General features: G+C 38.5%; 2 pseudogenes; one reads left to right on the plus strand and one right to left on the minus strand.

Annotated features, from left to right (window-relative positions):
- Window positions 1-9,980: 9,980 nt before the first annotated feature.
- LOC101721165 (protein max pseudogene) lies at window positions 9,981-10,437 on the minus strand (annotated as a pseudogene).
- Window positions 10,438-13,446: 3,009 nt separating this feature from the next.
- Window positions 13,447-14,634, plus strand: LOC101721749 (glycoprotein-N-acetylgalactosamine 3-beta-galactosyltransferase 1 pseudogene; annotated as a pseudogene).
- The last annotated feature ends 9,463 nt before the right edge of the window (window positions 14,635-24,097 follow it).

Genomic DNA, 24,097 nt, shown 5'->3' on the forward strand with positions numbered 1-24,097 from the left:
GTTAGTCCCTTTTCTTAATTGATTTAGAGTAATGGCTTTCAGATTTTAAAAAAATCCAGAGTAATAAATATATTTTACATTGTTATCCAACCAAAGATACACACACACACAAATTTCATACATGTATGCACTTTTATAACTAAAATAATTTTGTAAAATGATACCTTGCCATGTGATAAGTTCTAATCTATTCTATTCTCTTTTTTCATTAAAACATGTTAAATTGATTTTATGACTCATTATTGGTTTGGCATCCTTAGTTGGAAAAACTCATTCTGAGCATCTGAAACTAAATATATTACACTTCAAAAATACAATGTTCTTCTTTTCAGAATGAAAATTAGTCATCTTATGTGAAGAAAGGGAGCTGGAGAAAAATCTAGTATTTTTCCTTCCCATTGATTGTAGGAACTCTTCTTTACAGTCTGTCTTTCTGAACCAAACATCTAGAAGGTTTCCATGACTTCTTAAACAAAAAGTCTGTGAAACAGCATTTTTTTATTTAAAAAAATTTTAGCAGCATTTTGATTAAATACAGTGGTTAGCTCATTTGTGTCTTTTGCTAGTGAGCTGCTCTACAGTTCCATTTTTTTTTTTTTTTTTTTTTTTGCCATACTGTGGTCTTCCTAAGCCGTTTGTCTCCTTACTATTCTGTGTCAATTGGCCTGTCTCACAAGTTCCAGAATGTAAGAGCCACATGTCTTTGAATGGCATGACTTCCAGCATGGTTTAGGTACTATTGTTCTTTCAGTCACTTCCCTAGACTGTCAAGTCACATCCTCTTCGATTCAAGAGGATATCAGAAAATGAAAAGATATTTCCTGTATTTGGATAGGCAGAACCAATTTTGTCAAAATGTTCTTACTTACAAAACTGTTGTATATATTTAATACAATTGCAATCAAAATACCAATAACATTCCTTACAGAACTGGAGAAAGCAATCTTAAAATTCATATGGAACAAGAAGAGACCTAGAATAGCAAAAGCAATTCTGGGCAACTAGGCAAGACAGGCAGCATCACAATCCCAGACTCCAAGTTATGGTACATTGAAAGGTACAGTGATAAAAATAGTAAGCTATTGAAAAGAAAAAAACCAGACTCAATGGAACAGAGTTGAAGATAGAGAAGCAACTACAGGAACACTCAGATGTCCTATTTTTGACAAAGGGGCAAAATCCCTTTGCTTCAGGAAAGATAGCTTTTAACAAATGGTGCTGAGAATACTGGCTAGCCACATGCCAAAGGTTAAACCTAGACCTATATCACTTGTCATGCACTAAATTAAAATCAAAACAGACCAAAGATCTAGGTATTAGAACAGAAACAACCTGCTGGAAGACAAAATAGTGAAACTCTTGAAGACGTAGGTGTAGGGAAAGACTTTATGAACAGAATCCCCACTGCTTCTCAGCCTTTTGGTTCAGATCAAGTGCAGAGTCCCAGTTATGCAAGAAATAATACCCAGAATCAACAGATTGGATCACACCAAATAAAAAAGCTTCTGTACAGCAAAGGAAATCACTAACAGAATGAAAAGATAACCTACAGAATGGGAAAAGTTAACCTACAGAATGGGAAAAGTTTTGCTCAAAGAAATAATATCTAGAATATATAAAGAACTAAAAAAAATTGGACCTCCCAAATTTAAAGACCCAATTAAAAATGGACACAAATGAATAGAAACTTCTCAGGTGAAGAAATAAAAATGGCTAATGAATATATGAAAAAATGTTCCACATTGCTGACCATTTAAGAAATGCAAATTAAAACAACACTGAGATTCTATGTCACTCCAGAAAGAATGGCTATGCTCAAGAAATCAATGAATCACAAATACTGGTGAGGCTTTGGGGAAAAGGAACCCTTCTCTACTGTTAGTGGAGCTGTAAACTGATATAACCACTGGAAATCATTACGGAGATTCTTCAAAAAACTAAAAGTGGAAATTCCACTTGATTCAGCTATTCCTCTTATAGGTATATTTTCAAAAGTGTTAAACACATCATACCACAGTGATGTATGCATACTATGTTTATAGCAGCACAATTCATAATAACTAAATCTTGAGACAGCCTATATGTGCATCAACAGATTGAATGGACAAAAATGTGGTAATTATATACAATGAAGTACTACTCTGCCATAAATAACGATAACCTTTTTTTTTTCCATTTGTAGGAAAATGGATGCACTTTGAGACCATAATGTTAAATGAAGTAACTCAGACACACAGGCTTAAATATCGCAGTTTCTCTTATATGAAAAATTCAATATATAAATATATGTAGTATAAAATAAAAGATAGACAACAGGAATAAAGAGAAAGAGAAAAGGTATTATAATCTAATGCAGATAATGTGTCTAAAAGTGCACCTTGACTTAGTACAATTGTCTTACATGTTTTATATCTTCTTGGGACTTAGTCTGGTTTCAGTCTGTATATATGATAATTAATTTTTATAACATCTTATAAGATAAATAAAAGAATCTGATGCTGGAAAAATAAATGCAGAGGTGGAAAGAGGGGGAAAACAAAGGGAATTAAAACATGCTATGTACATGTGTCAATACTCTACAATGAATGTAATCATTAAGTACTGCAAACATACCAATAAAAGTGAAAAACAAAAGTCACATCCTCGTCGCGTAGACAGTTGGCCTGGTGGTGCTGTAGACTGTGTCACACGAGAGCCATAATGGATTGCACCTGAAAAAGAGGTTCTCTGCCTTGGGGACAGGAATGGACAATGGAGGATCCCAAATGAAAATGATGACAATGCCGGGGAATACTATTTTGCTCTGTAATGTAATGTCAGCAAATCAATTCCCACTGGGGTACCCTATCTGGACACAGAGGCAGTCTACACCCTTGTGAATTGTGGGAGAAGCTGTTTCCAGTGTCTTACTTGCAGAATACTAAACATTGTGGCTAACCTAATGAGGGTCTCTGAACAGTTAACCAGTGTCAGCTCAGAGGTTTCTAGATATGCAAAGCTGCTATTAGGATGCCTCCCCAGGGCACAGGAAAGAGTATTGTGGAGACACAATATTTGTTCATAGACAATTTGGCCTCTTTTTCATTTCTATTATGAGATTTCATTTCTATTATGGGATTTACTTGTTTGGACTCTTGTGATTTATTTAGACCCTATCTCAATTCAATGACAAGTGACCAATCATTGCCTGCTACATAACCAATTTATCTGTAAAGTCATTATCCATACATATCATTTGACTTTAATTTGAAAAATGTAGTTTCCTTTTTTCTAATTTGCTTAGTACCCACTGAAACATTTTAAAATAGAATTATCTCCTGAATGGAGAACTCATTAATAGAACTTTAAGTTTTTTACTCTTAGGTCATTGTACTGCACCTGTCAGAAATCTGTGCTGAATATATATATTTTATTCACTCAAAAGTTAAACAGTAATTTGCTTCCCAGTTCAGTGTAGCTAACTAGGTATGGGAAATGAACATTACCAATGTAATGGGTTGATGCCTATGACATTCCTAATGGTTAGAAACCACTGGAAAGCCAACAATTAGTTACTATATTTATTATATAGGGAGTCTGAAGCCACGTGCAGAGTTGTGTTAGTCATTGAAGCCATGAGGTTGCCTCTGGGGATTGTAACCTTAAAATTGACATTGTGAACAAAAGCAAACCTTTTCCATGTGGACTATGGCAGCTGAGAAGGAAGATTAATAGTAGCAGAACAACTGTGGTGAAAGGAAAACTTTGCTAGGAGTTCCTACTATGCAGGATCCTTGGGGCCTGGCAGACCTCATCTTGGGGTTTTGTGCTATATTGAATGACTCGTAGGCCCCATCCAGATATAGACCTTCAAGAGGAGTATATAGAGACCCCAAGAGGTACAAACTACTCCAGGATGGCTACTAACAACCTGTCACAATTCAGATGTGCTGTTAAGTCTTGAGGGAAGGAAGCAGTTTAGGAAAGTTGGAGTTTTAGTCAATATTGCAGGTTGGGTTCTCAAGATTTTTGCTAGTGACACAGCTTGGTTCTGAGGCGCTGATGAGGTAGAATTTGATGTATGAGATATTAAGGATTACCACTTTAAAAAAAAAGGATTAACACTTGGGAAAGAGAGGAGGAAGGAAGCAGGAACAGGCAGAGGGAGAGGCTGAAATATGACTAACACCAGGGAGAGCTCTGGGGTGCAGTCTGCTCATCAGAGTGGCTCCAGTAGGGCTGAAATCACAGGATATTCACATTCCGGCCTGTTAGTCATCAGTTACTGGCTGTCTTTTCAGGGTGTGCTCTTGAGTGATTCTGCAGCTGGGGCAAACCCTGCAGTAGTTGACAGCTGGGGCAACATGTCACTCCTTGAAGAGATTCTTGGTGACATATTTCCATGTTTACCATATCTAGTTGAGACTGTGCTTGAGTTAAAGCTGGTGATCTTCCCTCTTTCCTCCCCTCCTTCTCTTCCTTTCTTCTTCCTTTCCTCCTTTGCCTCCCCTCGCCCCCCGTCTGCCTGCTTTATTTCCTTCCACCAGCAAATATCTATTGAAGACTTTCCCATGACAGGCATTATTTTTAATTGAGGATTCAGTATTGAGAAGACAACAAAAACAGGAACAATAATAAAGTCTCTGCCCTTAGGGAATTTTATTGTAGTTGAGGTGGGGGAGGAGATAAGCTGTAAACAAAGAAGTAAAATACACAGTATATTGGATGATTTCTAAGTGTTATACTGAAAATAAAACATGAAAAGTGGAAAGAACTGTGTGTGTGTGTGTGTGTGTGTGTGTGTGTGTGTGTGTGTGTGTAGGAGGAAGGATAGGATAGAGGGTTTTGCTTTTAAAAACAGAATCATCAGAGGACTCAAAAAAGGAGACAGTATTGAATCAAAGACCCAAAGAAGATAGACAGCATATCTTGTGGATATGTGAGCAATCATGTCAAGCAGAGCAAAGAGCCAGTGCAAAAGCCCGTGGCAGGAACCTGCCCAGGGAGTTCTTTTCATAGCAACCCTTCAAGTTTTTGTGCATAAAATGATATCTAGCACAGGCCTTGCACAGAATGCATTGTTTCCAAATTTCACTCATTTGTGTATCACTGTGATCATTCTTACAATATTCCTGTACCATCTGTAGTACTATTTAATTAGTTATTAAATTTAATGAAATTCCCCTTTCACACTTAAATTCATTTCAAAAGGAAGTTTTGTATAAATAAGTTAAGGCCACTGCTATGTTTTAGATATGGTTTCAGCCTTCCCCAATACTTCTTGTGCTGAAATTTAATCTCATTGTGAGTTATTAACAGGGCAGAAATTTAATCTAATTAAAGTGTTCAGAATTGGGCCTTTTGGAAGGTGATTAGGGTCAGATAAGGCCATTGTAATGGAGCTCTCATGACTGAATCCTTGTGGCTTCATAAGAAGAGGGAGAGAGATGAGAAGAAACACATGTGTACACATGTGCACTCTATCTCCTGCCATGTGATGTCCTGTGATGCCTTGGGATTCTGCCAGAAAGAAGGCTATCACCAGATGCAGCTCTTCAATGTCACACCTCCAGAACTGTGAGCCAAAATAATCCCCTTTCCTCTGAAACTCACCCAGCCTATGGTATTATGATTTTGGCAACAGAAAATGCACTAAGGCAACCAACCAAAATGAGAACAAACAAAGGCTATTTAGTATTCAGAGTTACCATTCCTTGCATTTGGAAGAGATCCAGAGGCAAGCAGAGAAATAGGAAAGAAGACAGGGAAGCCTTCTTCAGGTGTGCCGGATCAGAGGCTGTTGGTGTGAGGATGTTGTAGCACCATTAATGAGAAGTAGGGCATCCTGTGTGATTAGTTAGGGAAACATATTTGGCTTTCTCTCATTGGTCCTAAGTTGGAAGTGGGGGCAAAGATTGGAGAAGCTGTTATTAATCAAATCCTGGCTATTTTGGCCCCATCATTTACAGGGGTTACTATTTGGCTTCCTGGAAAGGTTAATAGAAATAGTGGTCTGACTTCCTAAAATCTGACTTATAGATAGAAGTTTGGCCTTTTGGATTGATATTGCACTGTAGGTAATGATTGGTTTTATGGTTTATATCTACATGTCCTTCTAAAGCCTCATGCACTCATAGGCAGGGCTTTCCAGGGAACACTATACTCATCAGTGGATTAGCCCACTGATGAGTTTATAGCTAAATGTGCTGTTAGGAGTTGGGGCCTTGTCAGAAGAGGTGGGTAACTGGGTGTGTGACCTGGAAGGGTGTATCTCCCTCCCTTCATTCTCTGCTTCCTGTGAGGAGTTCTCAGTTGTGAGCAGTTCTCCTCTGCCATGCCCCTGAGCCATGCTATCCTGCCTTGGAGTCAGCCACTGTGGACTGAAATGTGAGCCAAAATAAACTTCTCCTCCCTTTAAGTTGTGGGTGTAAAACATTGTGTCTCGGAGAGGAGGAACATGACGAAGACAATTGGCTTCCTAGTCTGGCTTCTGCACACTGGGTCAGTTTTACGTGGTGTAGCCATTGCACATTTGTGTATTCAGTTTTTCAGTTTTATTTTCCTAAAATGCAAATCTAGTGTTTGATATACTTATTTTCAAAATAATTACACAAAATAACTACAGAAGTAAGCAAAAACACACATACATACACAATTTGAAAATAAAAAAAAATATATATCTCAAACCATGTGGTAACCAATATGCCCTAAATCTTGAGTGTATTTTCACTGAATATGTGTGTGTGTGTGTGTGTGTGTGTGTTTATGCTTTAATGCTTCCTCATCTACCAGGAGTATGAACATGTTCTACCACTAATTATTCCTTGGTAAGAATTTGTCCAAGAAGATTTGTTCTAATAGACTGATTTTAGTTGACCTAAAAAATAGACAAGTTTTGATGCAATAGTAAAATGAAGGAGGTTAATGATTTGGGAAGCCAGAGAGATTGCTTATGGGCATTAGGTATTAGAAGTGAGGAAAAAAACCACATGAATAAAAAAAGAAAATGTAGTCTTTTGACACCATGGACTACTATTTTGCCATAAAGAACGATAAATTTGAGTCATTTGTAGGAGAATGGATGTACCTTGAGTTCCTAATGTTAAGTGAAATAAATCAGACACACAAATTAAATATTGCAGGTTTTTCTTATATGAGAAACCCAAAATATAACTAAAGAGCAAAATAAAAGATAGATGATAGGAAGTAGTGAGCTAGATCTTTCTCAAATGGGAAGGGGGTCAAGAGATGGGGGGAGGGGGCAGAAGGGGTGAAGTGATAAAAAAGAATTAGGATTGTTATGTACATGTACCAACTCCCCACAAGGAATATAAAAAATAACATATAGTATGTATAATCATGTACTGCTAAAAAATACCCCCCCAAAAAGCCCCCCAGAGATGTGAGATACAAGAGGGTGACCATAAGGATGAATGCATTATAAAGACAAGTTTAGGTTGTGGTAACTCAGGCCCATGTTCCTTGGACCATACTAGTCAAACTGGGGAAGAAGTTATCATTTTTTTTCTAGCCTTCTTTTGCCTGATCTTCACAAACACACACTTTGTGTATGTACATATAATGTGTTTATCCGTTTAGCTTTCTGCCATTTTGTGTTTTATCTTCCTCAACTGACTGTGAAATTCTCCAGGGAAACTAGAATTTGTCTTACACAAGCCTGAGTTTCTACCTATTAGCTCTGAGTTTGCCAAATAGCAGATGCTCAATAAATGTAAATTAAATAAATTAGCAAATAAATCTTCAGGACCTTTGTATATTTACCCAAAGGATTATAATTATAGTCTTGAGCCTGGTGAAAATAATGGCCAGCAGTGCCTGTGTCATTCTCCCCATGGATTTTCATAAGCAAATATGTTTCTGTTTAATGTTTGGTAGTCAGGTAAAAAGACAGAGTGGAGAAATAGCTGTCTGATTCCTTGACAGCCAAGCTCAGGATTTAATGTTATGATTTATAGACATTTGGCCAAAATGAAACCATTTTGTGCTCTCTGTCTGATGAATAGCCTCACTTTTCAATTGTGGAGGTTTGCTTTTAGAAAGATAAGAAGTGAGGCATTGGTTGAAAAATTTTGGCAAAGACTGCCAATACCCACTGTGGCCTAGCTTGCTTCTTTCTTTTCTAACTCATTTTCACGTTAAAGAACTAGCAAACAGCTCCCCAAATTCTTACCTTTTTTCTTAATGGTCATATTTTTTATGGTCCTGGGTTTTCACATTAACTATATGTTTTGAGTAATGTCTGTGTATGTGTGTGTTTGTGTGTGTATGTGTGTGTTTCTCTAAGAATATGAAATAGATCTAATTTTAATAGATTATCTCACAGTGGTTTATATATTCCCATGTGAAAGTTATTTCAAGGAAAGTACAAATTTTGATTTTCACAAACTTTTACAATAATGTAAGAAAAACTCATCAAAATGGCAATCTGAACTTGTTCAGAGAGATAGTTGTATCACCTTGTATATCTCAGCCTATCAAGGTACAGAAGTAGTTACTTCCTTCTTTAAAAGAAATAAAATAGATGTCAATATAGGTGTAAACAAACATGTCAACTTAATTAGTGATAAGTTTTATAGTTTGCAAGACATCAAAAACATCATGGTGGGACCTAGCTTTAGAACCAAGGACAAATTCATCTGTTTCAACCTTGCTAGTTTAGGGAATCCTGATTTCCCTTTTATTTATTTATTTATTTAGGATAAAATAAGTTTTTATTTATAGTCTTATACTAAAGGGGGAAGCCTTAACTTGCAAGACAATTATTCAGCAGTATGTACAACATACTTTTTATTTCCATGGAATAGAATCAAACACAGATGGAGACTACAGAGTATACACTAGAAATCAGCAAATGCCAGGAACGGAGTAGGAAAAAGACAAAGAAATGAGGCCTAAACTCATGATACCCCTTCGCTGGGATCTGCTGACCACAGCCAGAACCAGGGCGGGATCACACAATGGAGACAGGGTCCAGGACAGGAGAAAGAAAGTGAGGTGAGGGCTGGGGAGGGGCCACACTGGGTGTGGGTTTAGTACCAGGTAAACTGTTCTTGGTATTTACATTACAAAATCAATTGGCTCTATTTCTTAGAAATACACACGAAAAGAAAAGCACGATTTGATCATTACTTTATGAATCTGTCACTTTGCTATTCTGACATTATCAGAAACAGGGATACTCACTCAGATTCAAATTTCAGTAGCAGGAAATAGATATCAAAACATCATCACTGGCCTCAATACAAAACCGCTACCCCACCCAATGCTCCCCTACTCCCAGCCCTCATAGCCGCCCCACCACTCCTCGGTGGCCTCGTGGCTCATCCACACCGAGTGTCACATGGCCCTCTGCAAGGCTGGCTCCGTGGGCTTAAACAGTGGCCAGGACAGCAGGAGTGAAACATGCCACGGTCTCTGCAAAGCCGTCCCCACTTTCATTTATACCTCACACTTCTTCGAGGACCTATCTCTCAACAGGAGCGATAAATAGCTTTTTAGAAATAAATCCTTACAAAGGAGAGGGGGTAATTCTGATTACTCCAAACCAGTCACCTTCTCGAAGTAAAGCAGTTCACAGATTCACAGTCTGTCAAGGAGAGGTGGACCAGGAGAGGCCACAGGGCAGGGGTCCTCCAGGGATGTGCCCGGCGGGCTGGAGGAGCTGGTGGGCAGGCAGGGCGCTGTGTGCTTGGAGGTTGGGCCGGTCATCTGTCCTCCACAGAAAAAGCTGCCACGTTGGGGTGTTTTGGTTTAAAAATTCCTGGTGAGGGCAGGGAATCCCTGAAGGGAATACATTTAAAAATATAGTGAAAATGGGGAAGGAGAACAGGAGCTGTTGTCCAAGAGCACCTACATAAAAATAAAAATTAAAAAAAGAAAGAAAAAATAAAGAGTCTCTTATAAGGTTCCAAGGGTTCTAACGAACTGAGAGGAGACGACAGAGAAGAGACAGTTCTTACTGCTGGCCTGCCCCACACAGCTTAGCAGGCCTCCATCCGGAGTTTCTTCCTGCTCTGGGGCTCTTCAGGCTCCGACTCCCAGCTGGAGTCCGAGGCCCCATTGAAGGCAGAGATGGTGCTGCCCTTGGCGTTGGTGTAGAGGCTGTTGTCTGAGGAGGGGTAGTTGGTCTGCAGTTGGGCACTCGACCTCGCTTTCTCCAGTGCATGGACTTGCTGCTCCAGAAGAGCATTCTGCCACTTGAGGTCATAGATGTCTTGCTGGTGTGTGTGGTTTTTCCTTCACATGTACTGGTTATAGTCTGTGGCTTTGTCTAGGATTTGGGCCCGGGATGCCTTCTCTCCTTAGAGTTGATGGGACTGAGTCCTGCAAACTGTGAAAGCTGTCTTTGATGTGGTCCCTACGTTTTCGTTCCAGTGCGTTATGATGAGCCCGTTTGTCAGCGTTGCTCTCCACCTCGATGTCATCCTTATCGCTCATTTCCTACGGCCCAGGGAGCGGCCACTGCAGAGGCGGTGGGGAGGGGGAGGGGCGGAGGGGAGGGGGAAGTCACGGACAACAACAAACGGAATGCCCCCACACACTCACTCACTCGCTCTCTCACTCACACACATACACACACACACACGCATACACACACGAGACGGGCGAGAACCACCTCCTCACTTCTGATTTCCCTTTTAGATATTTGGTTACCGTACTTGTTGAAATGTTTGAAATTTTGCCCAAAATATTTCAGCACAGCAGTGTGGTTTTGGGTGGTTTGTGGTTTTAGTTGAGGTTAGGCTTAAGGATAGGAATGACAAGTTGCCATTTAGTCAGGATGTCTACTCTCCACAGTATATCTTGACTTCTGTAAGCACTGCAGCTCCCTCTGGGCAACACTAGACATTTTGCTAAGCAGCATGATGAATAGTAGAAATCAGTTTTCATAGGAAAAATTATTATCTAGTTAGTCATCACAGTGGATTTAACAATCTCTCATTACTGAAACTACTGGTATTCAGTATTATGTGATTGGCTAAATATTTTATAGACATTGTTATTGCATAAAGAAGGCGTAAAAAGCTACTGAACCTTAATAGCTTGGGCATGGAACCTGAGGCTAATCACAAACAGTCCACGTGAAGCCATTGTGTCAGAGGGTTTTATAGTCTATTGTTGACTAGGATTAACAGAATCCTGCCCCTGGAAGTTTGTCACATGTGCTTCCAGTAACCTTTCATTCAAGGGGATGATAGTTCTTTGAAAAGAGAACTGAAGCTTCCCTCCTATATGTAGCATAGTTGGTGTGAAATGCCTTGTAGCTGTTTTGATAACAAGTGTTTAGTCAGAGCCTATAAAGTGGCAAAATTTGGGTTGAAATTTACTTTTATTAAAGTCAGGTTAGGTTGTTATGATGTTACCAGACTTCACCTACCTAGACTTTTCAAAGACTACCTTTACCTTATCACAGAGAACATGAGTTGGTTATGGCCAAATAAATGACCTCTTCAAAAAATGTTTTTTAAAAATTTACACTGTTTTACTGTGCATTAATTCTCAAATCCCTTTAATCAGTCAGGGTTCACAGAAGCAGAGGAGATATCTATCCAGTAGAAGATATATATCAAGAGATTTATTTCGAGGAATTGGCTTGCGTGATTATGGGGTTTGGCAAGTCTGAAATCTGCAGTGCAGGTGGTCAGGAAGCCACAGGCAGCTGGAACTCTGTAGCATGAGCTCAATTTGCCTTTCAAAGATACAATTTCTTCTTCAGGGAAGCCAAAGTTCTGCTGCTATACCCTTTCAAGGGATTGAATCAGGTCCATTTAGATAATCAAGGGTCATCTCTCCTGCTTGAATAAACTCATTATGGACTTTAATCACATCTACAAAATATCTTCACAGCAGCACCCAGATTAGTGTTTGATAAAAAACAGGACAGTAACCTAGATGAATTTACACATCAAAAAAACCATCACATTACCCAGTGCCTAGGAGCAGAGCTGCCCCCAGTGGAGAGGAGGTGAACCTTCTGGGCCACTATAACCGCCCCCCCCCCCCGCCCCCCAGCACCATGGAGGTGAGCTGCATGGGAACAAACAGCACAATCTCCCCCACTCATCCACTGAAATGAGAAGACACTTAAACAAGTCACAAAACCAGACTCCCAGATCACATAAAGCAACCCCAAAGGAAAATGAGATGGAACAATCTGTTACTCAACCACCTGGACTCCCTGAACTGGCAACAAAAGAGGATCTGGAAACAATGAAATCAGAAATAATTTCTCACATAACAGCAGAGATTGTGCCCATAGTGCAAGACATGATTAATAAATCTAGAGAGGACACAGATTTAAAAAATAGAGGGGCTGAGGAACATGATGGAATCCCAACATAGGAAACAAATGGAATCCATAAAATAGATGCAAACAGATTTCCAGGAGATTAAAAACTCCATCGAAAATTTATACAGCAGAATGAGCCAATGTGAGGGCAGAACTTTAGATATAGAAGATAAGATTGTAATCAGAGACCAGGAAAAGAAAAAATTTCTTTAAAATAGTAAGGGACCATGAGAAACCAATCCAGCAGGTGCTAGACAATGCAAAGAATAACGTCAGACTGAGCGGAGTCAATGAAGAAACAGGAGAGAGTGCAGATGACATAAAAAACTGTTCACAGCGCTAGGAGACCCCTGGGTGGCGGCGGCGCTGTGGGCGGGCTGCGGCTTGGACGCGCTGCGAGCGGGGCGAGCGCTGGGCCCGCCTGGGCAGCCGCCGCTGTCGGAGGATGTCTGAGTAGCCATGGCGGTCAGGGCTAGCGGCCACGAGCTACCTCTGTGGCTGCCCAGAGGCGCGAAGGTCGCCGGCCCCGGGTCGTCCCTTCTCCGCCCCTCAGAGGGGCGAGAGAGAGCGCAGCTGGTCTCAGGTACGGCCAGCGGTGGCGGCGCCCTCAGGCTGCGGGTCCGGGCCCCCGCTGGAAGCGCGGAGGGTGGGACTCACGCCGGGCGCGGCCGAACAGGTGCCTCGGGGTCGCGGTCCGGTTCCCAGGGAGGCGCGGGCACTTCCTGTCCCGGAGTCTTGGACTCTCCCAGGGGCCGGCACTCGCGGCCGCTACATCGCCGCGAGGAGCCGCCGCGGGGTCGCGGTTCTTCCCTTCATCCCTCTGCGCCCCTCCGTCCCCGCGGGCGTCCTGCCGGCACTTAGCGGTCCCGAGTGCTCCTCAGGTTCATCTGGGGCTGATTTATTTTTTAAGTTTCCCTGTTGCTGGAAGGAGGAGCCGGGTGTGTGTTGGGGCACTTGCTGCGTGGAAGAGGAAAGAAGTTCTATGTTGCTTCTCCCCTCCTTGGCCCGGACATAGTGCGATGGGATTTCTGTACATGCTGGGGGTTCATCTGAACCAGACGTGGTGGTGGCACATATTGTCATCTCAGCACTCAGGAGGCTGAGGCAGGAGGGGCACTGTGAATTTGAAGCCAGCCCGGGTTATACAATGACTTCAAGAAATATGCTTTCGGGAAATGGCCTCTAAATTCTGGCTGAGTTTTTTAACCTTCCTCTGTAGATCAGCAATAGGATTTTTTTTTATGTTCTCAGCTATTTAGTATTTTGTTGGGAGAACAAGGTGACACCTAGCCTAATATTCTTCATAATGATCCTCGTGCAAGACATTCAGATGATAATGGACAGAATCATCTAGAAGGACAAATGACCTTCAATGCAGATTCTAGCCAACATAAAGATGAGAACACAGACATCGCTGAAAACTTGTACCAGAAAGTTAAAATTCTTTGTTGGGTTATGACGGGCCCTCAAAATCTAGAGAAAAAGGCCAAACATGTCAAAGCTATATGGGCCCAATGTTGTAATAAAGTGTTATTTATGAGTTCAGAAGAAAATAAAGACTTCGCTACTGTGGGATTAAAAACCAAAGAAGGTAGAGATCAACTATACTGGAAAACAATTAAAGCTTTTCAGTATGTTCATGACCATTATTTAGAAGTTGTGGATTGGTTTATGAAAGCAGATGATGATACATATGTCATACTAGACAATTTGAGATGGCTTCTTTCAAAATATAGCCCTGAAGAACCCATTTATTTTGGGAGAAGATTTAAGCCCTTTGTAAAGCAGGGTTACATGAGTGGAGGAGCAGGATATGTACTAAGCAAAGAAGCCTTGAAGAGATTTAGTGATGCGTTTAAAACAGAGAAATGTACACATAGTTCTTCCATTGAAGACCTAGCACTGGGAAAATGCATGGAAGTTATGAATGTAGAAGCTGGGGATTCCAGAGATACCACAAGAAAAGAAACTTTTCATCCCTTTGTACCAGAACACCACTTAATCAAAAGTTATCTACCCAGAATCTTTTGGTACTGGAATTATAACTATTATCCTCCTGTACAGGGCCCTGGTTGCTGTTCTGATCTTGCAGTTTCTTTTCACTATGTTGATTCTACAACCATGTATGAATTAGAATACCTCATTTATCATCTTTGTGCATATGGTTATTTGTATAGATATCAACCTGCCTTACCTGAGAATATACTAAAGGAAGTAAGTCAAGTAAACAAAAATGAAGATCCAAAAGTAAAATTAGGAAACCCTTGAAAGGAACACAAATGAGCCAAGGTAAAAAGTCTGACATTGCACTAAAGAAAGACTTCTGCATTTCTGACACAGAACCTTGAAATGCCAGTGATGTATAGAAATCTTTCAAATGAATGACTGCAAACTAAAGCTTTAAAAAAGCTGTTAAATGTTTTTTGGTACAGTAATATATAAATCTATATAAGAACTTGTGTTTTTTAAAGTAGTGGCAAGTAGAAGAACTAGAAAAGAGATTTTGTCACCTGTTCTCCACCATGTGTATTATTGTCACTGAGAAACTAAAACAGTTAAATTTGCTAAAACTGTAGTGTACCACATTAGTTACACACAATGCTAAACAGATCTGCCTTAAAATTTTAGAAGGAAGTACTATTGCTCAGTATTGTCTGTAAATTTATTTGCAGTATGATATAAATGAACCACTCCTCCACACAGTTATCTAATGAAAAGTTTACTGCGATTATTAATAATTAGCAATATTTCTTAAAGAAGGTAGGATAAGAATGGCACTTACCATAAAGTGCATTAATAAAACTGCATTTTAAAATTAAAAACAAACAAAGAAACAAAAAGACTGTTCATAGAAGTTATGGCAGGAAACTTCCCAAGCAGGGGAAAAGAACTTGACATACAGATCAGTGGGACATATGGAACTACAACTAGCCTTGATCAAAAATAAAATCTACACATAGGCATATAATTGTTAAGATTTCAGAAACTCAACTGAAGAACAAAGTTCTATAAGCAGTTAGAGAAAAGAAACAAATCACATACAAAGGAAAGCCCATGAGACTCACAGCAGACTTCTCAATGAAAACCATCAAGGCAAGAAGAGCTTGGAGTGACGTATTGCAAGCCCTAAAGGAAAACAGCCTCCAACCCAGACTGATGTACCCTGCAAAACTATCTTTCAAAATTGATGGAGAAATAAGATACTTTCATGACAAAGAGCACTATAGGAACTTCATGAATACTAAACCAGCACTCCAAGAAATTTTAGACAATACCATAGGAAAAGACAACAAGTATCACAACCTCAGGAATCCCAGCAGAATGAATCCATCAGGCATGATAAGAAATTAAACACAAAGGGGGAGAATCCAACAAGAAGAAAAAATCATGACAATGATAAGTCAATATGTATCAGTTATAACTATCAATGTTAATGGTCTCAATTCACGAATCAAAAGAAATAGACTGGCAGAATGGGTCAAGAAGCAAGATTTGAAAATATGCTGCATACAAGAAACACAATTCAAAAAGAAACTTGTAGATTGAAAATTAAAGTGTGGAAAACAATAGCCCATGCGACAGGAACCTGAAAAAAAGCAGGAGCAGCTATCCTCTTTGCAGATCAAGTGGATTTCAAACCAACACAGATTAAGAGAGACATGGACAATACATCCCAGTAAAGGGAACAATCCAAGAGGAAGAGATGACAAACATAAACATATAAGCACCAAACACTAGTGCATTCAACTATATAAAAAAATACTAATGGACATGAAAAATCAAATAACCACTAATACAATAGTAGTGGGGGACCTAAATACTCCACTGTCACCAATACAATGATCAATTAGACAAAAAATAAGCAACAAATTACTAGAATTCAAACTCTTGAACAAATGAACTTAACAGATGTTTACAGAGTCTTACACCCCACAAAATCAGAATACACATTCTTTTAAGCGGCACACAGGTTGTTCTCCAAACATACTTGCTCAGAGAACATGTTTAAATAAGTGCAAAGGAATTGAAGTTATCCCCTGTATATTATCAGACTATAGTGCAATGAAATTGGAGATCAACAACAAAAGGAACCACAAGAAGTTCATAAACACATGGAAACGGAATAAGACACTTCCGAATAACCAATGGGTCACAGAGGAAATTAAAGAAGAAATCAGACAATTAAATGACAATCACAATACAACATATCAGAATGTATGTGACACAATGAAAGCAGTCTTACAAGGGAAATTCATAGTAGTGAATACTCATATTAGGAAAAGAGGGTGAGCTTAATTAAACAACCTGACACTGAACCTCAAGCTTCTAGAAAAAGAAGAGCAGGACAAACTCAAAGGTCATACAAGGGAGGAAATTATAAAGATCAGAGGAGAAATCAATGTAATGGAGACTCAGAGAAAGATACAAAAAATTAATGAAGCCAAGAGTTGGTTCCTTGAAAGAATAAATAAAATTGAGAAACCCTTAGCCAACCTTATCAGAAAAAGGAAAGAAAAGGCCCAAATCCATGGAATTAGGAATGAAAAGGATGAAATTACAATGGACTCAGCAGAAATCCAGAGGATCATAAATACCTACTTTGAGAAACTATACACCAATAAGGTGGATAACATAGAAGAAATGGACAGATTCCTAGATATGGATGAGTTACCAAAGCTGAACAAAGAAGACCTAAAAATTCTAAACAACCCAATATCAATCAATGAAATTAAAAACATAATTAAAAACTTACCAACTAAGAAAAGCTTGGGTCCTGATGGCTTCACTGCTGAATTTTCCAAGACATTTAGAGAGGAACTACTGCCACTACTGTTCAAACTCTTCAATGAAATTGAAAAGGAAGCAATACTCCTGAATTCATTCCTGAAAGCAAGCATCACCTTGATCCCCAAAGCAGAGAAAGACCCAACCGAAAAAGAGAACTAACTATAGGCCAATCTCACTAATGAACATAGAAGCAAAAATCCTTAATAAGATACTGGCAAATAGAATGCAGAAGATCATACACCCTGACCAAGTGGGATTCATCCCAGGGATGCAGGGATGGTTCAACATATGCAAATCAAAAAATGTAATACGCTATATCAATAGAGCCAAGGGCAAAAACTATATGATCATCTCAATAGATGGAGAAAAAGAATTCAACAAAATCCAACACCCATTCATGATAAAAACCCTACAGAAAATTGGAATAGACTCTCTCTACCTCAATATCATATAAGCCATCTATGAAAAACCAACAGTCGATATCATACTAAATGGTCAAAAACTTAAATCCTTCACACTAAAATCAGGAACAAGAAAAGGATGTCCACTGTCACCACTTCTGTTCAATATAGTTTTGTAAATATTGGCTATGGCAATTAGACAAGAGAAAGAAATAAAAGGAATAAAGGTAGGAAATGAAGTCAAATTGTCTTTATTTACAGATGACATGATACTCTATATAGAAGATGCCTAGAACACCACCAAAAGTCTTCTAGACTTAATAACTAAATTCCGTAAAGTAGCTGTATACAAGGTCAATACACAAAAATCAATAGCTTTTCTCTACATGAACAAAAGTCTCACTGAGACAGAAATAGGGCAAACAATTCCTTTCACAGTAGCATCCAAATAGTGAAATACATAGGAATCAACCTAATAAAAGAAGTCAAAGACCTCTTCTCTGAAAAGTATAGCACTCTGAAAAGAGAGATTGAAGATGATTTCAGAAAATGGAAAGACATCCCTTGGTCCTGGGTAGGAAGGATCAACGTAGTGAAAATGGCCATACTTCCAAAACTGTTATATAGATTCAGTGCAATCCCAATTGAAATCCCAGCAGCATACTTCACAGACCTGGAGAAAACAATCCAAAAATTCATTTGGAGCAAGAAGAGACCCAGAATAGCAAAAGCAATTCTAGGTGATAGAGACATGGCAGGGGGTGTCACAACGCCCAACTTGAAACTCTACTACAAAGCAACTGTGATAAAAACAGCATGGTACTGGCAAAGAAACAGACCTGAGGACCAGTGGAACAGATTAGAAGATGCAGAAACAACTCCAGACATACTCAGCCATCTCATCTTTGATAAAGGACCAAACACCCTCACTGGAGGAAAGATACCTTCTTTATTAAATGGTGCTGGAAAAACTGGGTTTCAACTTGCCAAAGATTAAAACTAGACCTATATCTCTCACCATGCACTAAACCAAAATTGATATGGATTAAAGATCTAAATATTAAAAGAGAAACACTGAATTGGCTGGAACAGAGGTTAGGTAGAACTCTTGAATACAATGGTGTAGGCAAACACTTTATGAACAAAACTTCAGTTGCCCATGAACTAGCACAAACATTCAACAAGTGGGATCTCTTCTTATTAAAAAGCTGCTTCACAGCAAGAAAAACCACCAGCCATGTGAAGAGAAAATCCACAATGTGGAAAAAAATTTTCACCTGCTGTTCCTCAGACAAAGGTCTATTATCTAGAATGTATAAAGAGCTCAAAAATATCAGATCTCCCACATTAAAAGACCCAATCCAAAATGGGCATATGAAATGAACAGACATTTCTCAGACAAAGAGGTAGAAATAGCAAATAAACACATGAAAAAATGTTCAACATCACTCGTTATTCGAGAGATGCAGATGAGAACAACACTGAGATTCCACCTCACCCCAGAAAGAATGGCCTCTATCATGAAATCAACCAATAACAAATGCTGGTGGGGCTGTGGGGAAAGAGGAACCCTGCTCCACTTCTGGTGGCAGTGTAGACCAGTGCAACCACTGTGGAAATCAGTATGGAGATACCTCAAAGAACTAGGGCTGGAAGTCCTATTTGACCCAGCTGTTTCCCTGCTGGGTATCTTCCCCAAAGAATTAAAAAGATCATACCACAGTGATATATGTGTGCCCATGTTCATAGCAGCACAATTCATAATAGATAAAACTTGGAAACAGCCCAATCAAGTGGAGACTGGCTAAAGAAAATGTGGTTTTTAAAAATAAAATGGAATACTACTCAGCCATAAAAAATAATTAGAGACATTTATATCGAAATGGATGCACACTGAGGTGATACTCTTAAACGAAATAAATAGGACACACATGTTAATACTGAATAGTTTCTCTAGTGTGAGAAACTGAAAGTGTAAATAAAGACTAAAAGGTGCAATATTTAATGTGAAATATGAAAAGGGGCGAAGGGGAAGAGGAAGTGGGAGGGGTAGGGGAAAGGAAAGAAGGGAATGGAATTCATATGAGAAAATGAAAAAATGCAAAAAAGTCTTTGTAAATAGGCAAGGATGGAGGGGTTGAAGGGAGGGTAGGTGAGTGGGCAAAATGAGAAACAAGAGAGATTATGTAAAGGTGCAAATTTCCAATGATGAATGTCATTATATTGTGTACCTAAAATGTACCAATGAAATAAAATTTTAAAAAGTAAAAAAAATAAAAAAATAAAACACTCAGAGGGCCACCAGCTTTAAAAATTAAAAAAAGAATTAAAAGAATCATACCACAGTCATATATGTGCACCCATATTCATAGCAACACAATTTCTAATAGCTAAAACTTTGAAGCACCTAATTGCCCATTAACTGGAGACTGGATAAAGAAAACAGAGGTTTTGGAAAAAGTAAAATGGAGTACTACTCAACCATAAAATATGAGAAATTAGAGGCATTTATAGCTAAATGGATGCACTTTGAGGCGATACTCTTAAGTGAAATAAATAGGACACACATGTAAATACCAAATAGTTTCTCTGGTGTGAGAAACTGAAAGTGTAAATAAGGACTAAAAGGTATAATAGATAATGTGATACAGGAAGAAAAGGGGTGAAGGGGAAGTGGGAGAGGTAGGGGAAAGGAAAGAAGGGAATGGAATTAATATGAGAAAATGAAAAAATGGAAACAAATCTTTGTAAATAGGGAGGGAAGGAGGGGTTGAAGGGAGGGCAGAGGAACGGGGAAAAATGAGAACCAAGAGCGATTATATAAAGATGCAAATTTCCAATGATGAATGTCATTATATTGTATACCTAAAATGTACCAATAAAATTAATTTTAAAAAACCCATTACATCCTTTTATTGCTTTTACAAGTACCCAGGACAGGCTTGGTGCCACTCATTTCTGTGTAGGCCCACTGTAGATCTAATTGCAAAAGGTCACCCATTGTGCTTAGTCTCATGGCAGCCTTTCTGGTCCCTTTCATCATATTTTTCCATATTCATGAAATAAAAAATAATGTGTTTCTAAAGAGATTAAATAACTTACCTTAACTCTAATGCTTTTTTTCTTCTTGAAAACCTGTTTGGACTTGGAAAATGAGCTTTTCTAGCTTAATCCTCTGATGGAAAGGAGCTTTTTTCTCAAAACACATTTTGCTGAGCAGGTTCCATATTCTTTTGCAGTATATTTAGAGCAATTTTGGCATTGCAGGGTGAAGGGCAATGGGACAGGCATGGAAATTATAGTGGAAAGCACTGAGGTCCAGTGGACATCCTTGTCTTGTTCCTGATTTTAATGTGAAGGATTTCAGTTTTTGACCATTTAGTATGATATTGGCTGTTGGTTTTTCATAGATGGCTTTTATCAGATTGAGGAAGAGATCATGTATTCCAATTTTTTGTAGGGTTTTTATCCTAAATACGTGTTGGATTTTTTCAAATGCTTTTTCTGCATCTATGAAGATAATCATATGTTTTTTGTTCTTGACTCTATAGATATAGTGTATTACATTGATTGATTTGCATATGTTAAACCATCCCTGCATCCCTGGGATGAGGTTCAAGTTTTTCCCATTATGAACCCTGGAACCATGGGCAAATAAATTAATGTTCTTGAATCTTGATTCCTCATCTGTAGCATAGAAGTAGTGATAATGCTTTTCTTCTAGAATTGTTAGGATGATCAGAAAGAGTTTGTGAAAATGAATGGGACATGGCAGATGATGACTATTATTACCATTAAACTAACAACTGTACCCTTTACTGTACTAAATACTCTAATAAATCCCCCACCCCCAAAATTCAAAGAAGTCAGAGCATTAAAGAAGAAAAGCTTGGTGTTAAAACCTCTAACATAACTATTACTCACATAAAAATGTCAGTTATAATATTCACAAACATAAAAAGACATTTATTATCCAGTTAGTAGTAATAAATGCTTTTTTTAAAAATTAAGGAATATGTTTCTATTATGTTTTCTGGCCCTTTTATTTTTGGTCTTAAAAAATGTCACTCTCAAAAAATATCCCAGAGCCTGGATTTTATGAGGCAATACCACTTTGCCACCATTTTATGTTTGTTGTGTTTTATTCACTCATTATAACTGGATTTATGGTAATGTTATGTACATTCTGTGTTTTATTCTAATATTTAAAATTATACATGAGAGATGGTAAAATAAACCAGGCCATTCATAATTGGAAAATTTTAATTTATCTTTCCAGAGAACCAGTGACTGTAAAGATTTTTAATTTCTAACTTTCTTTAAGTGTAATATATTTCATGTTTTATGTCCCGAGAAATATGTACTTGAATTCTTTGATTAGTGGCAGGGAGGAGAAAAACTAATTAACACGATAATATCATGGTTTTTGCAACAAGCCTTATTTTATATTCTTGCCCACCTGTGCCTCAAAAAACTAACTTCAGTCCCTGAGTGGGTATTCCTATAGATTCTTCTTTTTTTTTTTTTTTGGTACCAGTGATTGAACTCAGGACCTAGCGCTTGTGAGGTAGGCTGTGGAACCACTAAGCTAAATCCCCAGCCCTTAGATTCTTCTTAATTGTATCTTAATCTTAATCTTCATAATTGTACCCTCTCTCCTCTCTGTCTTTTTTTTTTCCTTCCTGCTTCATGTTGTCAACAAATAGTGATTTCACTAGGTATACAACATCAGATACTTTACTAAGTCCTGGGGTATAGAGAAGAAAAGGTATGGTTCCTACCTACAGCAAATTTTCTTAGTTCATTTTCTTCTGTAGTAGCAGAATGCCACTAATGGGATGATTTATAAAAAAAAATAATAAAGAAAGTCCTCACATATCTGGAGACGGGGAAGTCCAGTATCAAGAGACTGGCATCTAACGAAGGCCTCTTTGTGTTCGCTTCGGCAGCACATATACTAATGAAGGTGTCCTTGCTGCATCTTAATGTCGTGAATGGCATCAAATGGCAGAAGAGCACCTGAGAGTGCAAGAGTGGGGGAGAGAGAACCAAGGAAAGTGGCCTTGTTTTTATAGCAACCAGTCCTGTGATTACGAACCCACTACTTGAAATTGGCATTACTCTTTCACCAGGGCACAGTATTTACAATTTAAAGAGCTTTTAAAGGCCCAACTCCTCAACAATACTGTTACTTTGGCAATTAAATTCAATATGATTTCAGAAGGAAATATTCAAACCATAGTTTACAGCAGAGCAGGTAATTAGTGAGAACACAATATAGTAAATTTCTATAGTGGACATCTGCAGATGGAACAGAAAGCAGAGTTCTCCTGAGAAATCTGTGAATCCCAGATGTTTTATAAGCTAATTCTCCATGGAGGAACAGGAGTTTGCTGGACAAATGAGGAAAGGGAGGTGTGAGTGTGCGTGAAAGTCTGAGTGTATATGTGTATGAGAGGGGAGCCTGGGGCCTTCCAGGTGAAGAAAATTGCATGCACAAAAGTTCAAAGAATTGAAACAACTTTGTATTTAAGAAGTTGCTAATCTATTCAGTTGCGAATAATTTCATATTTCAGTGAAGATGTGAAAGGGTAGGTTTTATGGTGTGAGAGAAGAAAAAGACAAAACTCTGAGAATACACAGAGGAAGAGAAACTTGAACTTGTTATTTTAATGGAGACTATCGAGCAATTTTTAAAGAAATAGTGCAAAATCAATCAATTGATTAGAAGCTTGATTAGAAGTAGTCAAGAAATGGTCTAAATGAAAAGCTCATTTCAGAGATTTTGGCAGTACTTCAGGTGCAGGATAAAGAAGAGAGGTGGACACTAATTAGCAAGTTCATTCAAACTTTGATAAATGTGTGTTGAATATTTACAATGTGCCAGGCATCAGGTAAACAGATGAATAGATTGTTCTTTCACTCACATTGCTTACAGGCCAGTGGGAAATTGGATGTGTAAACAGGCTCTTTGGGTTTCAGAGTTTCTTCTTGGAGATGCAATATGGCAGACATTAAAATTTTAAATTTTATTAATACATATTTCCAATACATAATGTTTATATTCCTTATATGTAATTGGTACATGTACATGACATATCTTAATTCCTTTCTCTTCCCTCCCACTCCTTCCCTGCAACTCTTGATTCCCTTCCCATGTGAGAAAGATATATCTCTTTACTTCCTGTTATCCGTCTTTTATTTTTCTCTTTACTTATAATTTGAGTTTCTCATATAAGAGAAACCATGTGATTTTTAAGCTTGTGTGTCTGATTTATTTCCTTATTCCTTTCTGGCTCCTGAAATTGTAGCAGTCTTGAAGGAAAGGCCGGGTATCTCCAGTATAGAAGTTGTTATAATTTGTCTTCCAGGACATGAATTGTCCCTTCTTGATTTCTCCACTCCCAATGTTGCTGACTTTTGATTTCAGCTTATCTAGTCCTGCTTGCTACATCAAGGTGTGCTGGACCCAGGCTCTGATGGCTGACTACACTTGAATTCAGGTTTGAGAGTTAATTTAGTCCCTATTAATTGAGCCATTAAATTCAAGGGGACAGGAATCTAGTATTAAAAAATATAAAGTGGCAAAAATAAAGCAGAAGAGATCAATGGTCAGAGA

The sequence above is a fragment of the Heterocephalus glaber genome, unplaced genomic scaffold, assembly GCF_053883595.1.
Source record: "Heterocephalus glaber isolate CG9 unplaced genomic scaffold, H.glaber_assembly_v1.0 deba00000347, whole genome shotgun sequence".
Lineage (NCBI taxonomy): Eukaryota > Metazoa > Chordata > Mammalia > Rodentia > Bathyergidae > Heterocephalus > Heterocephalus glaber.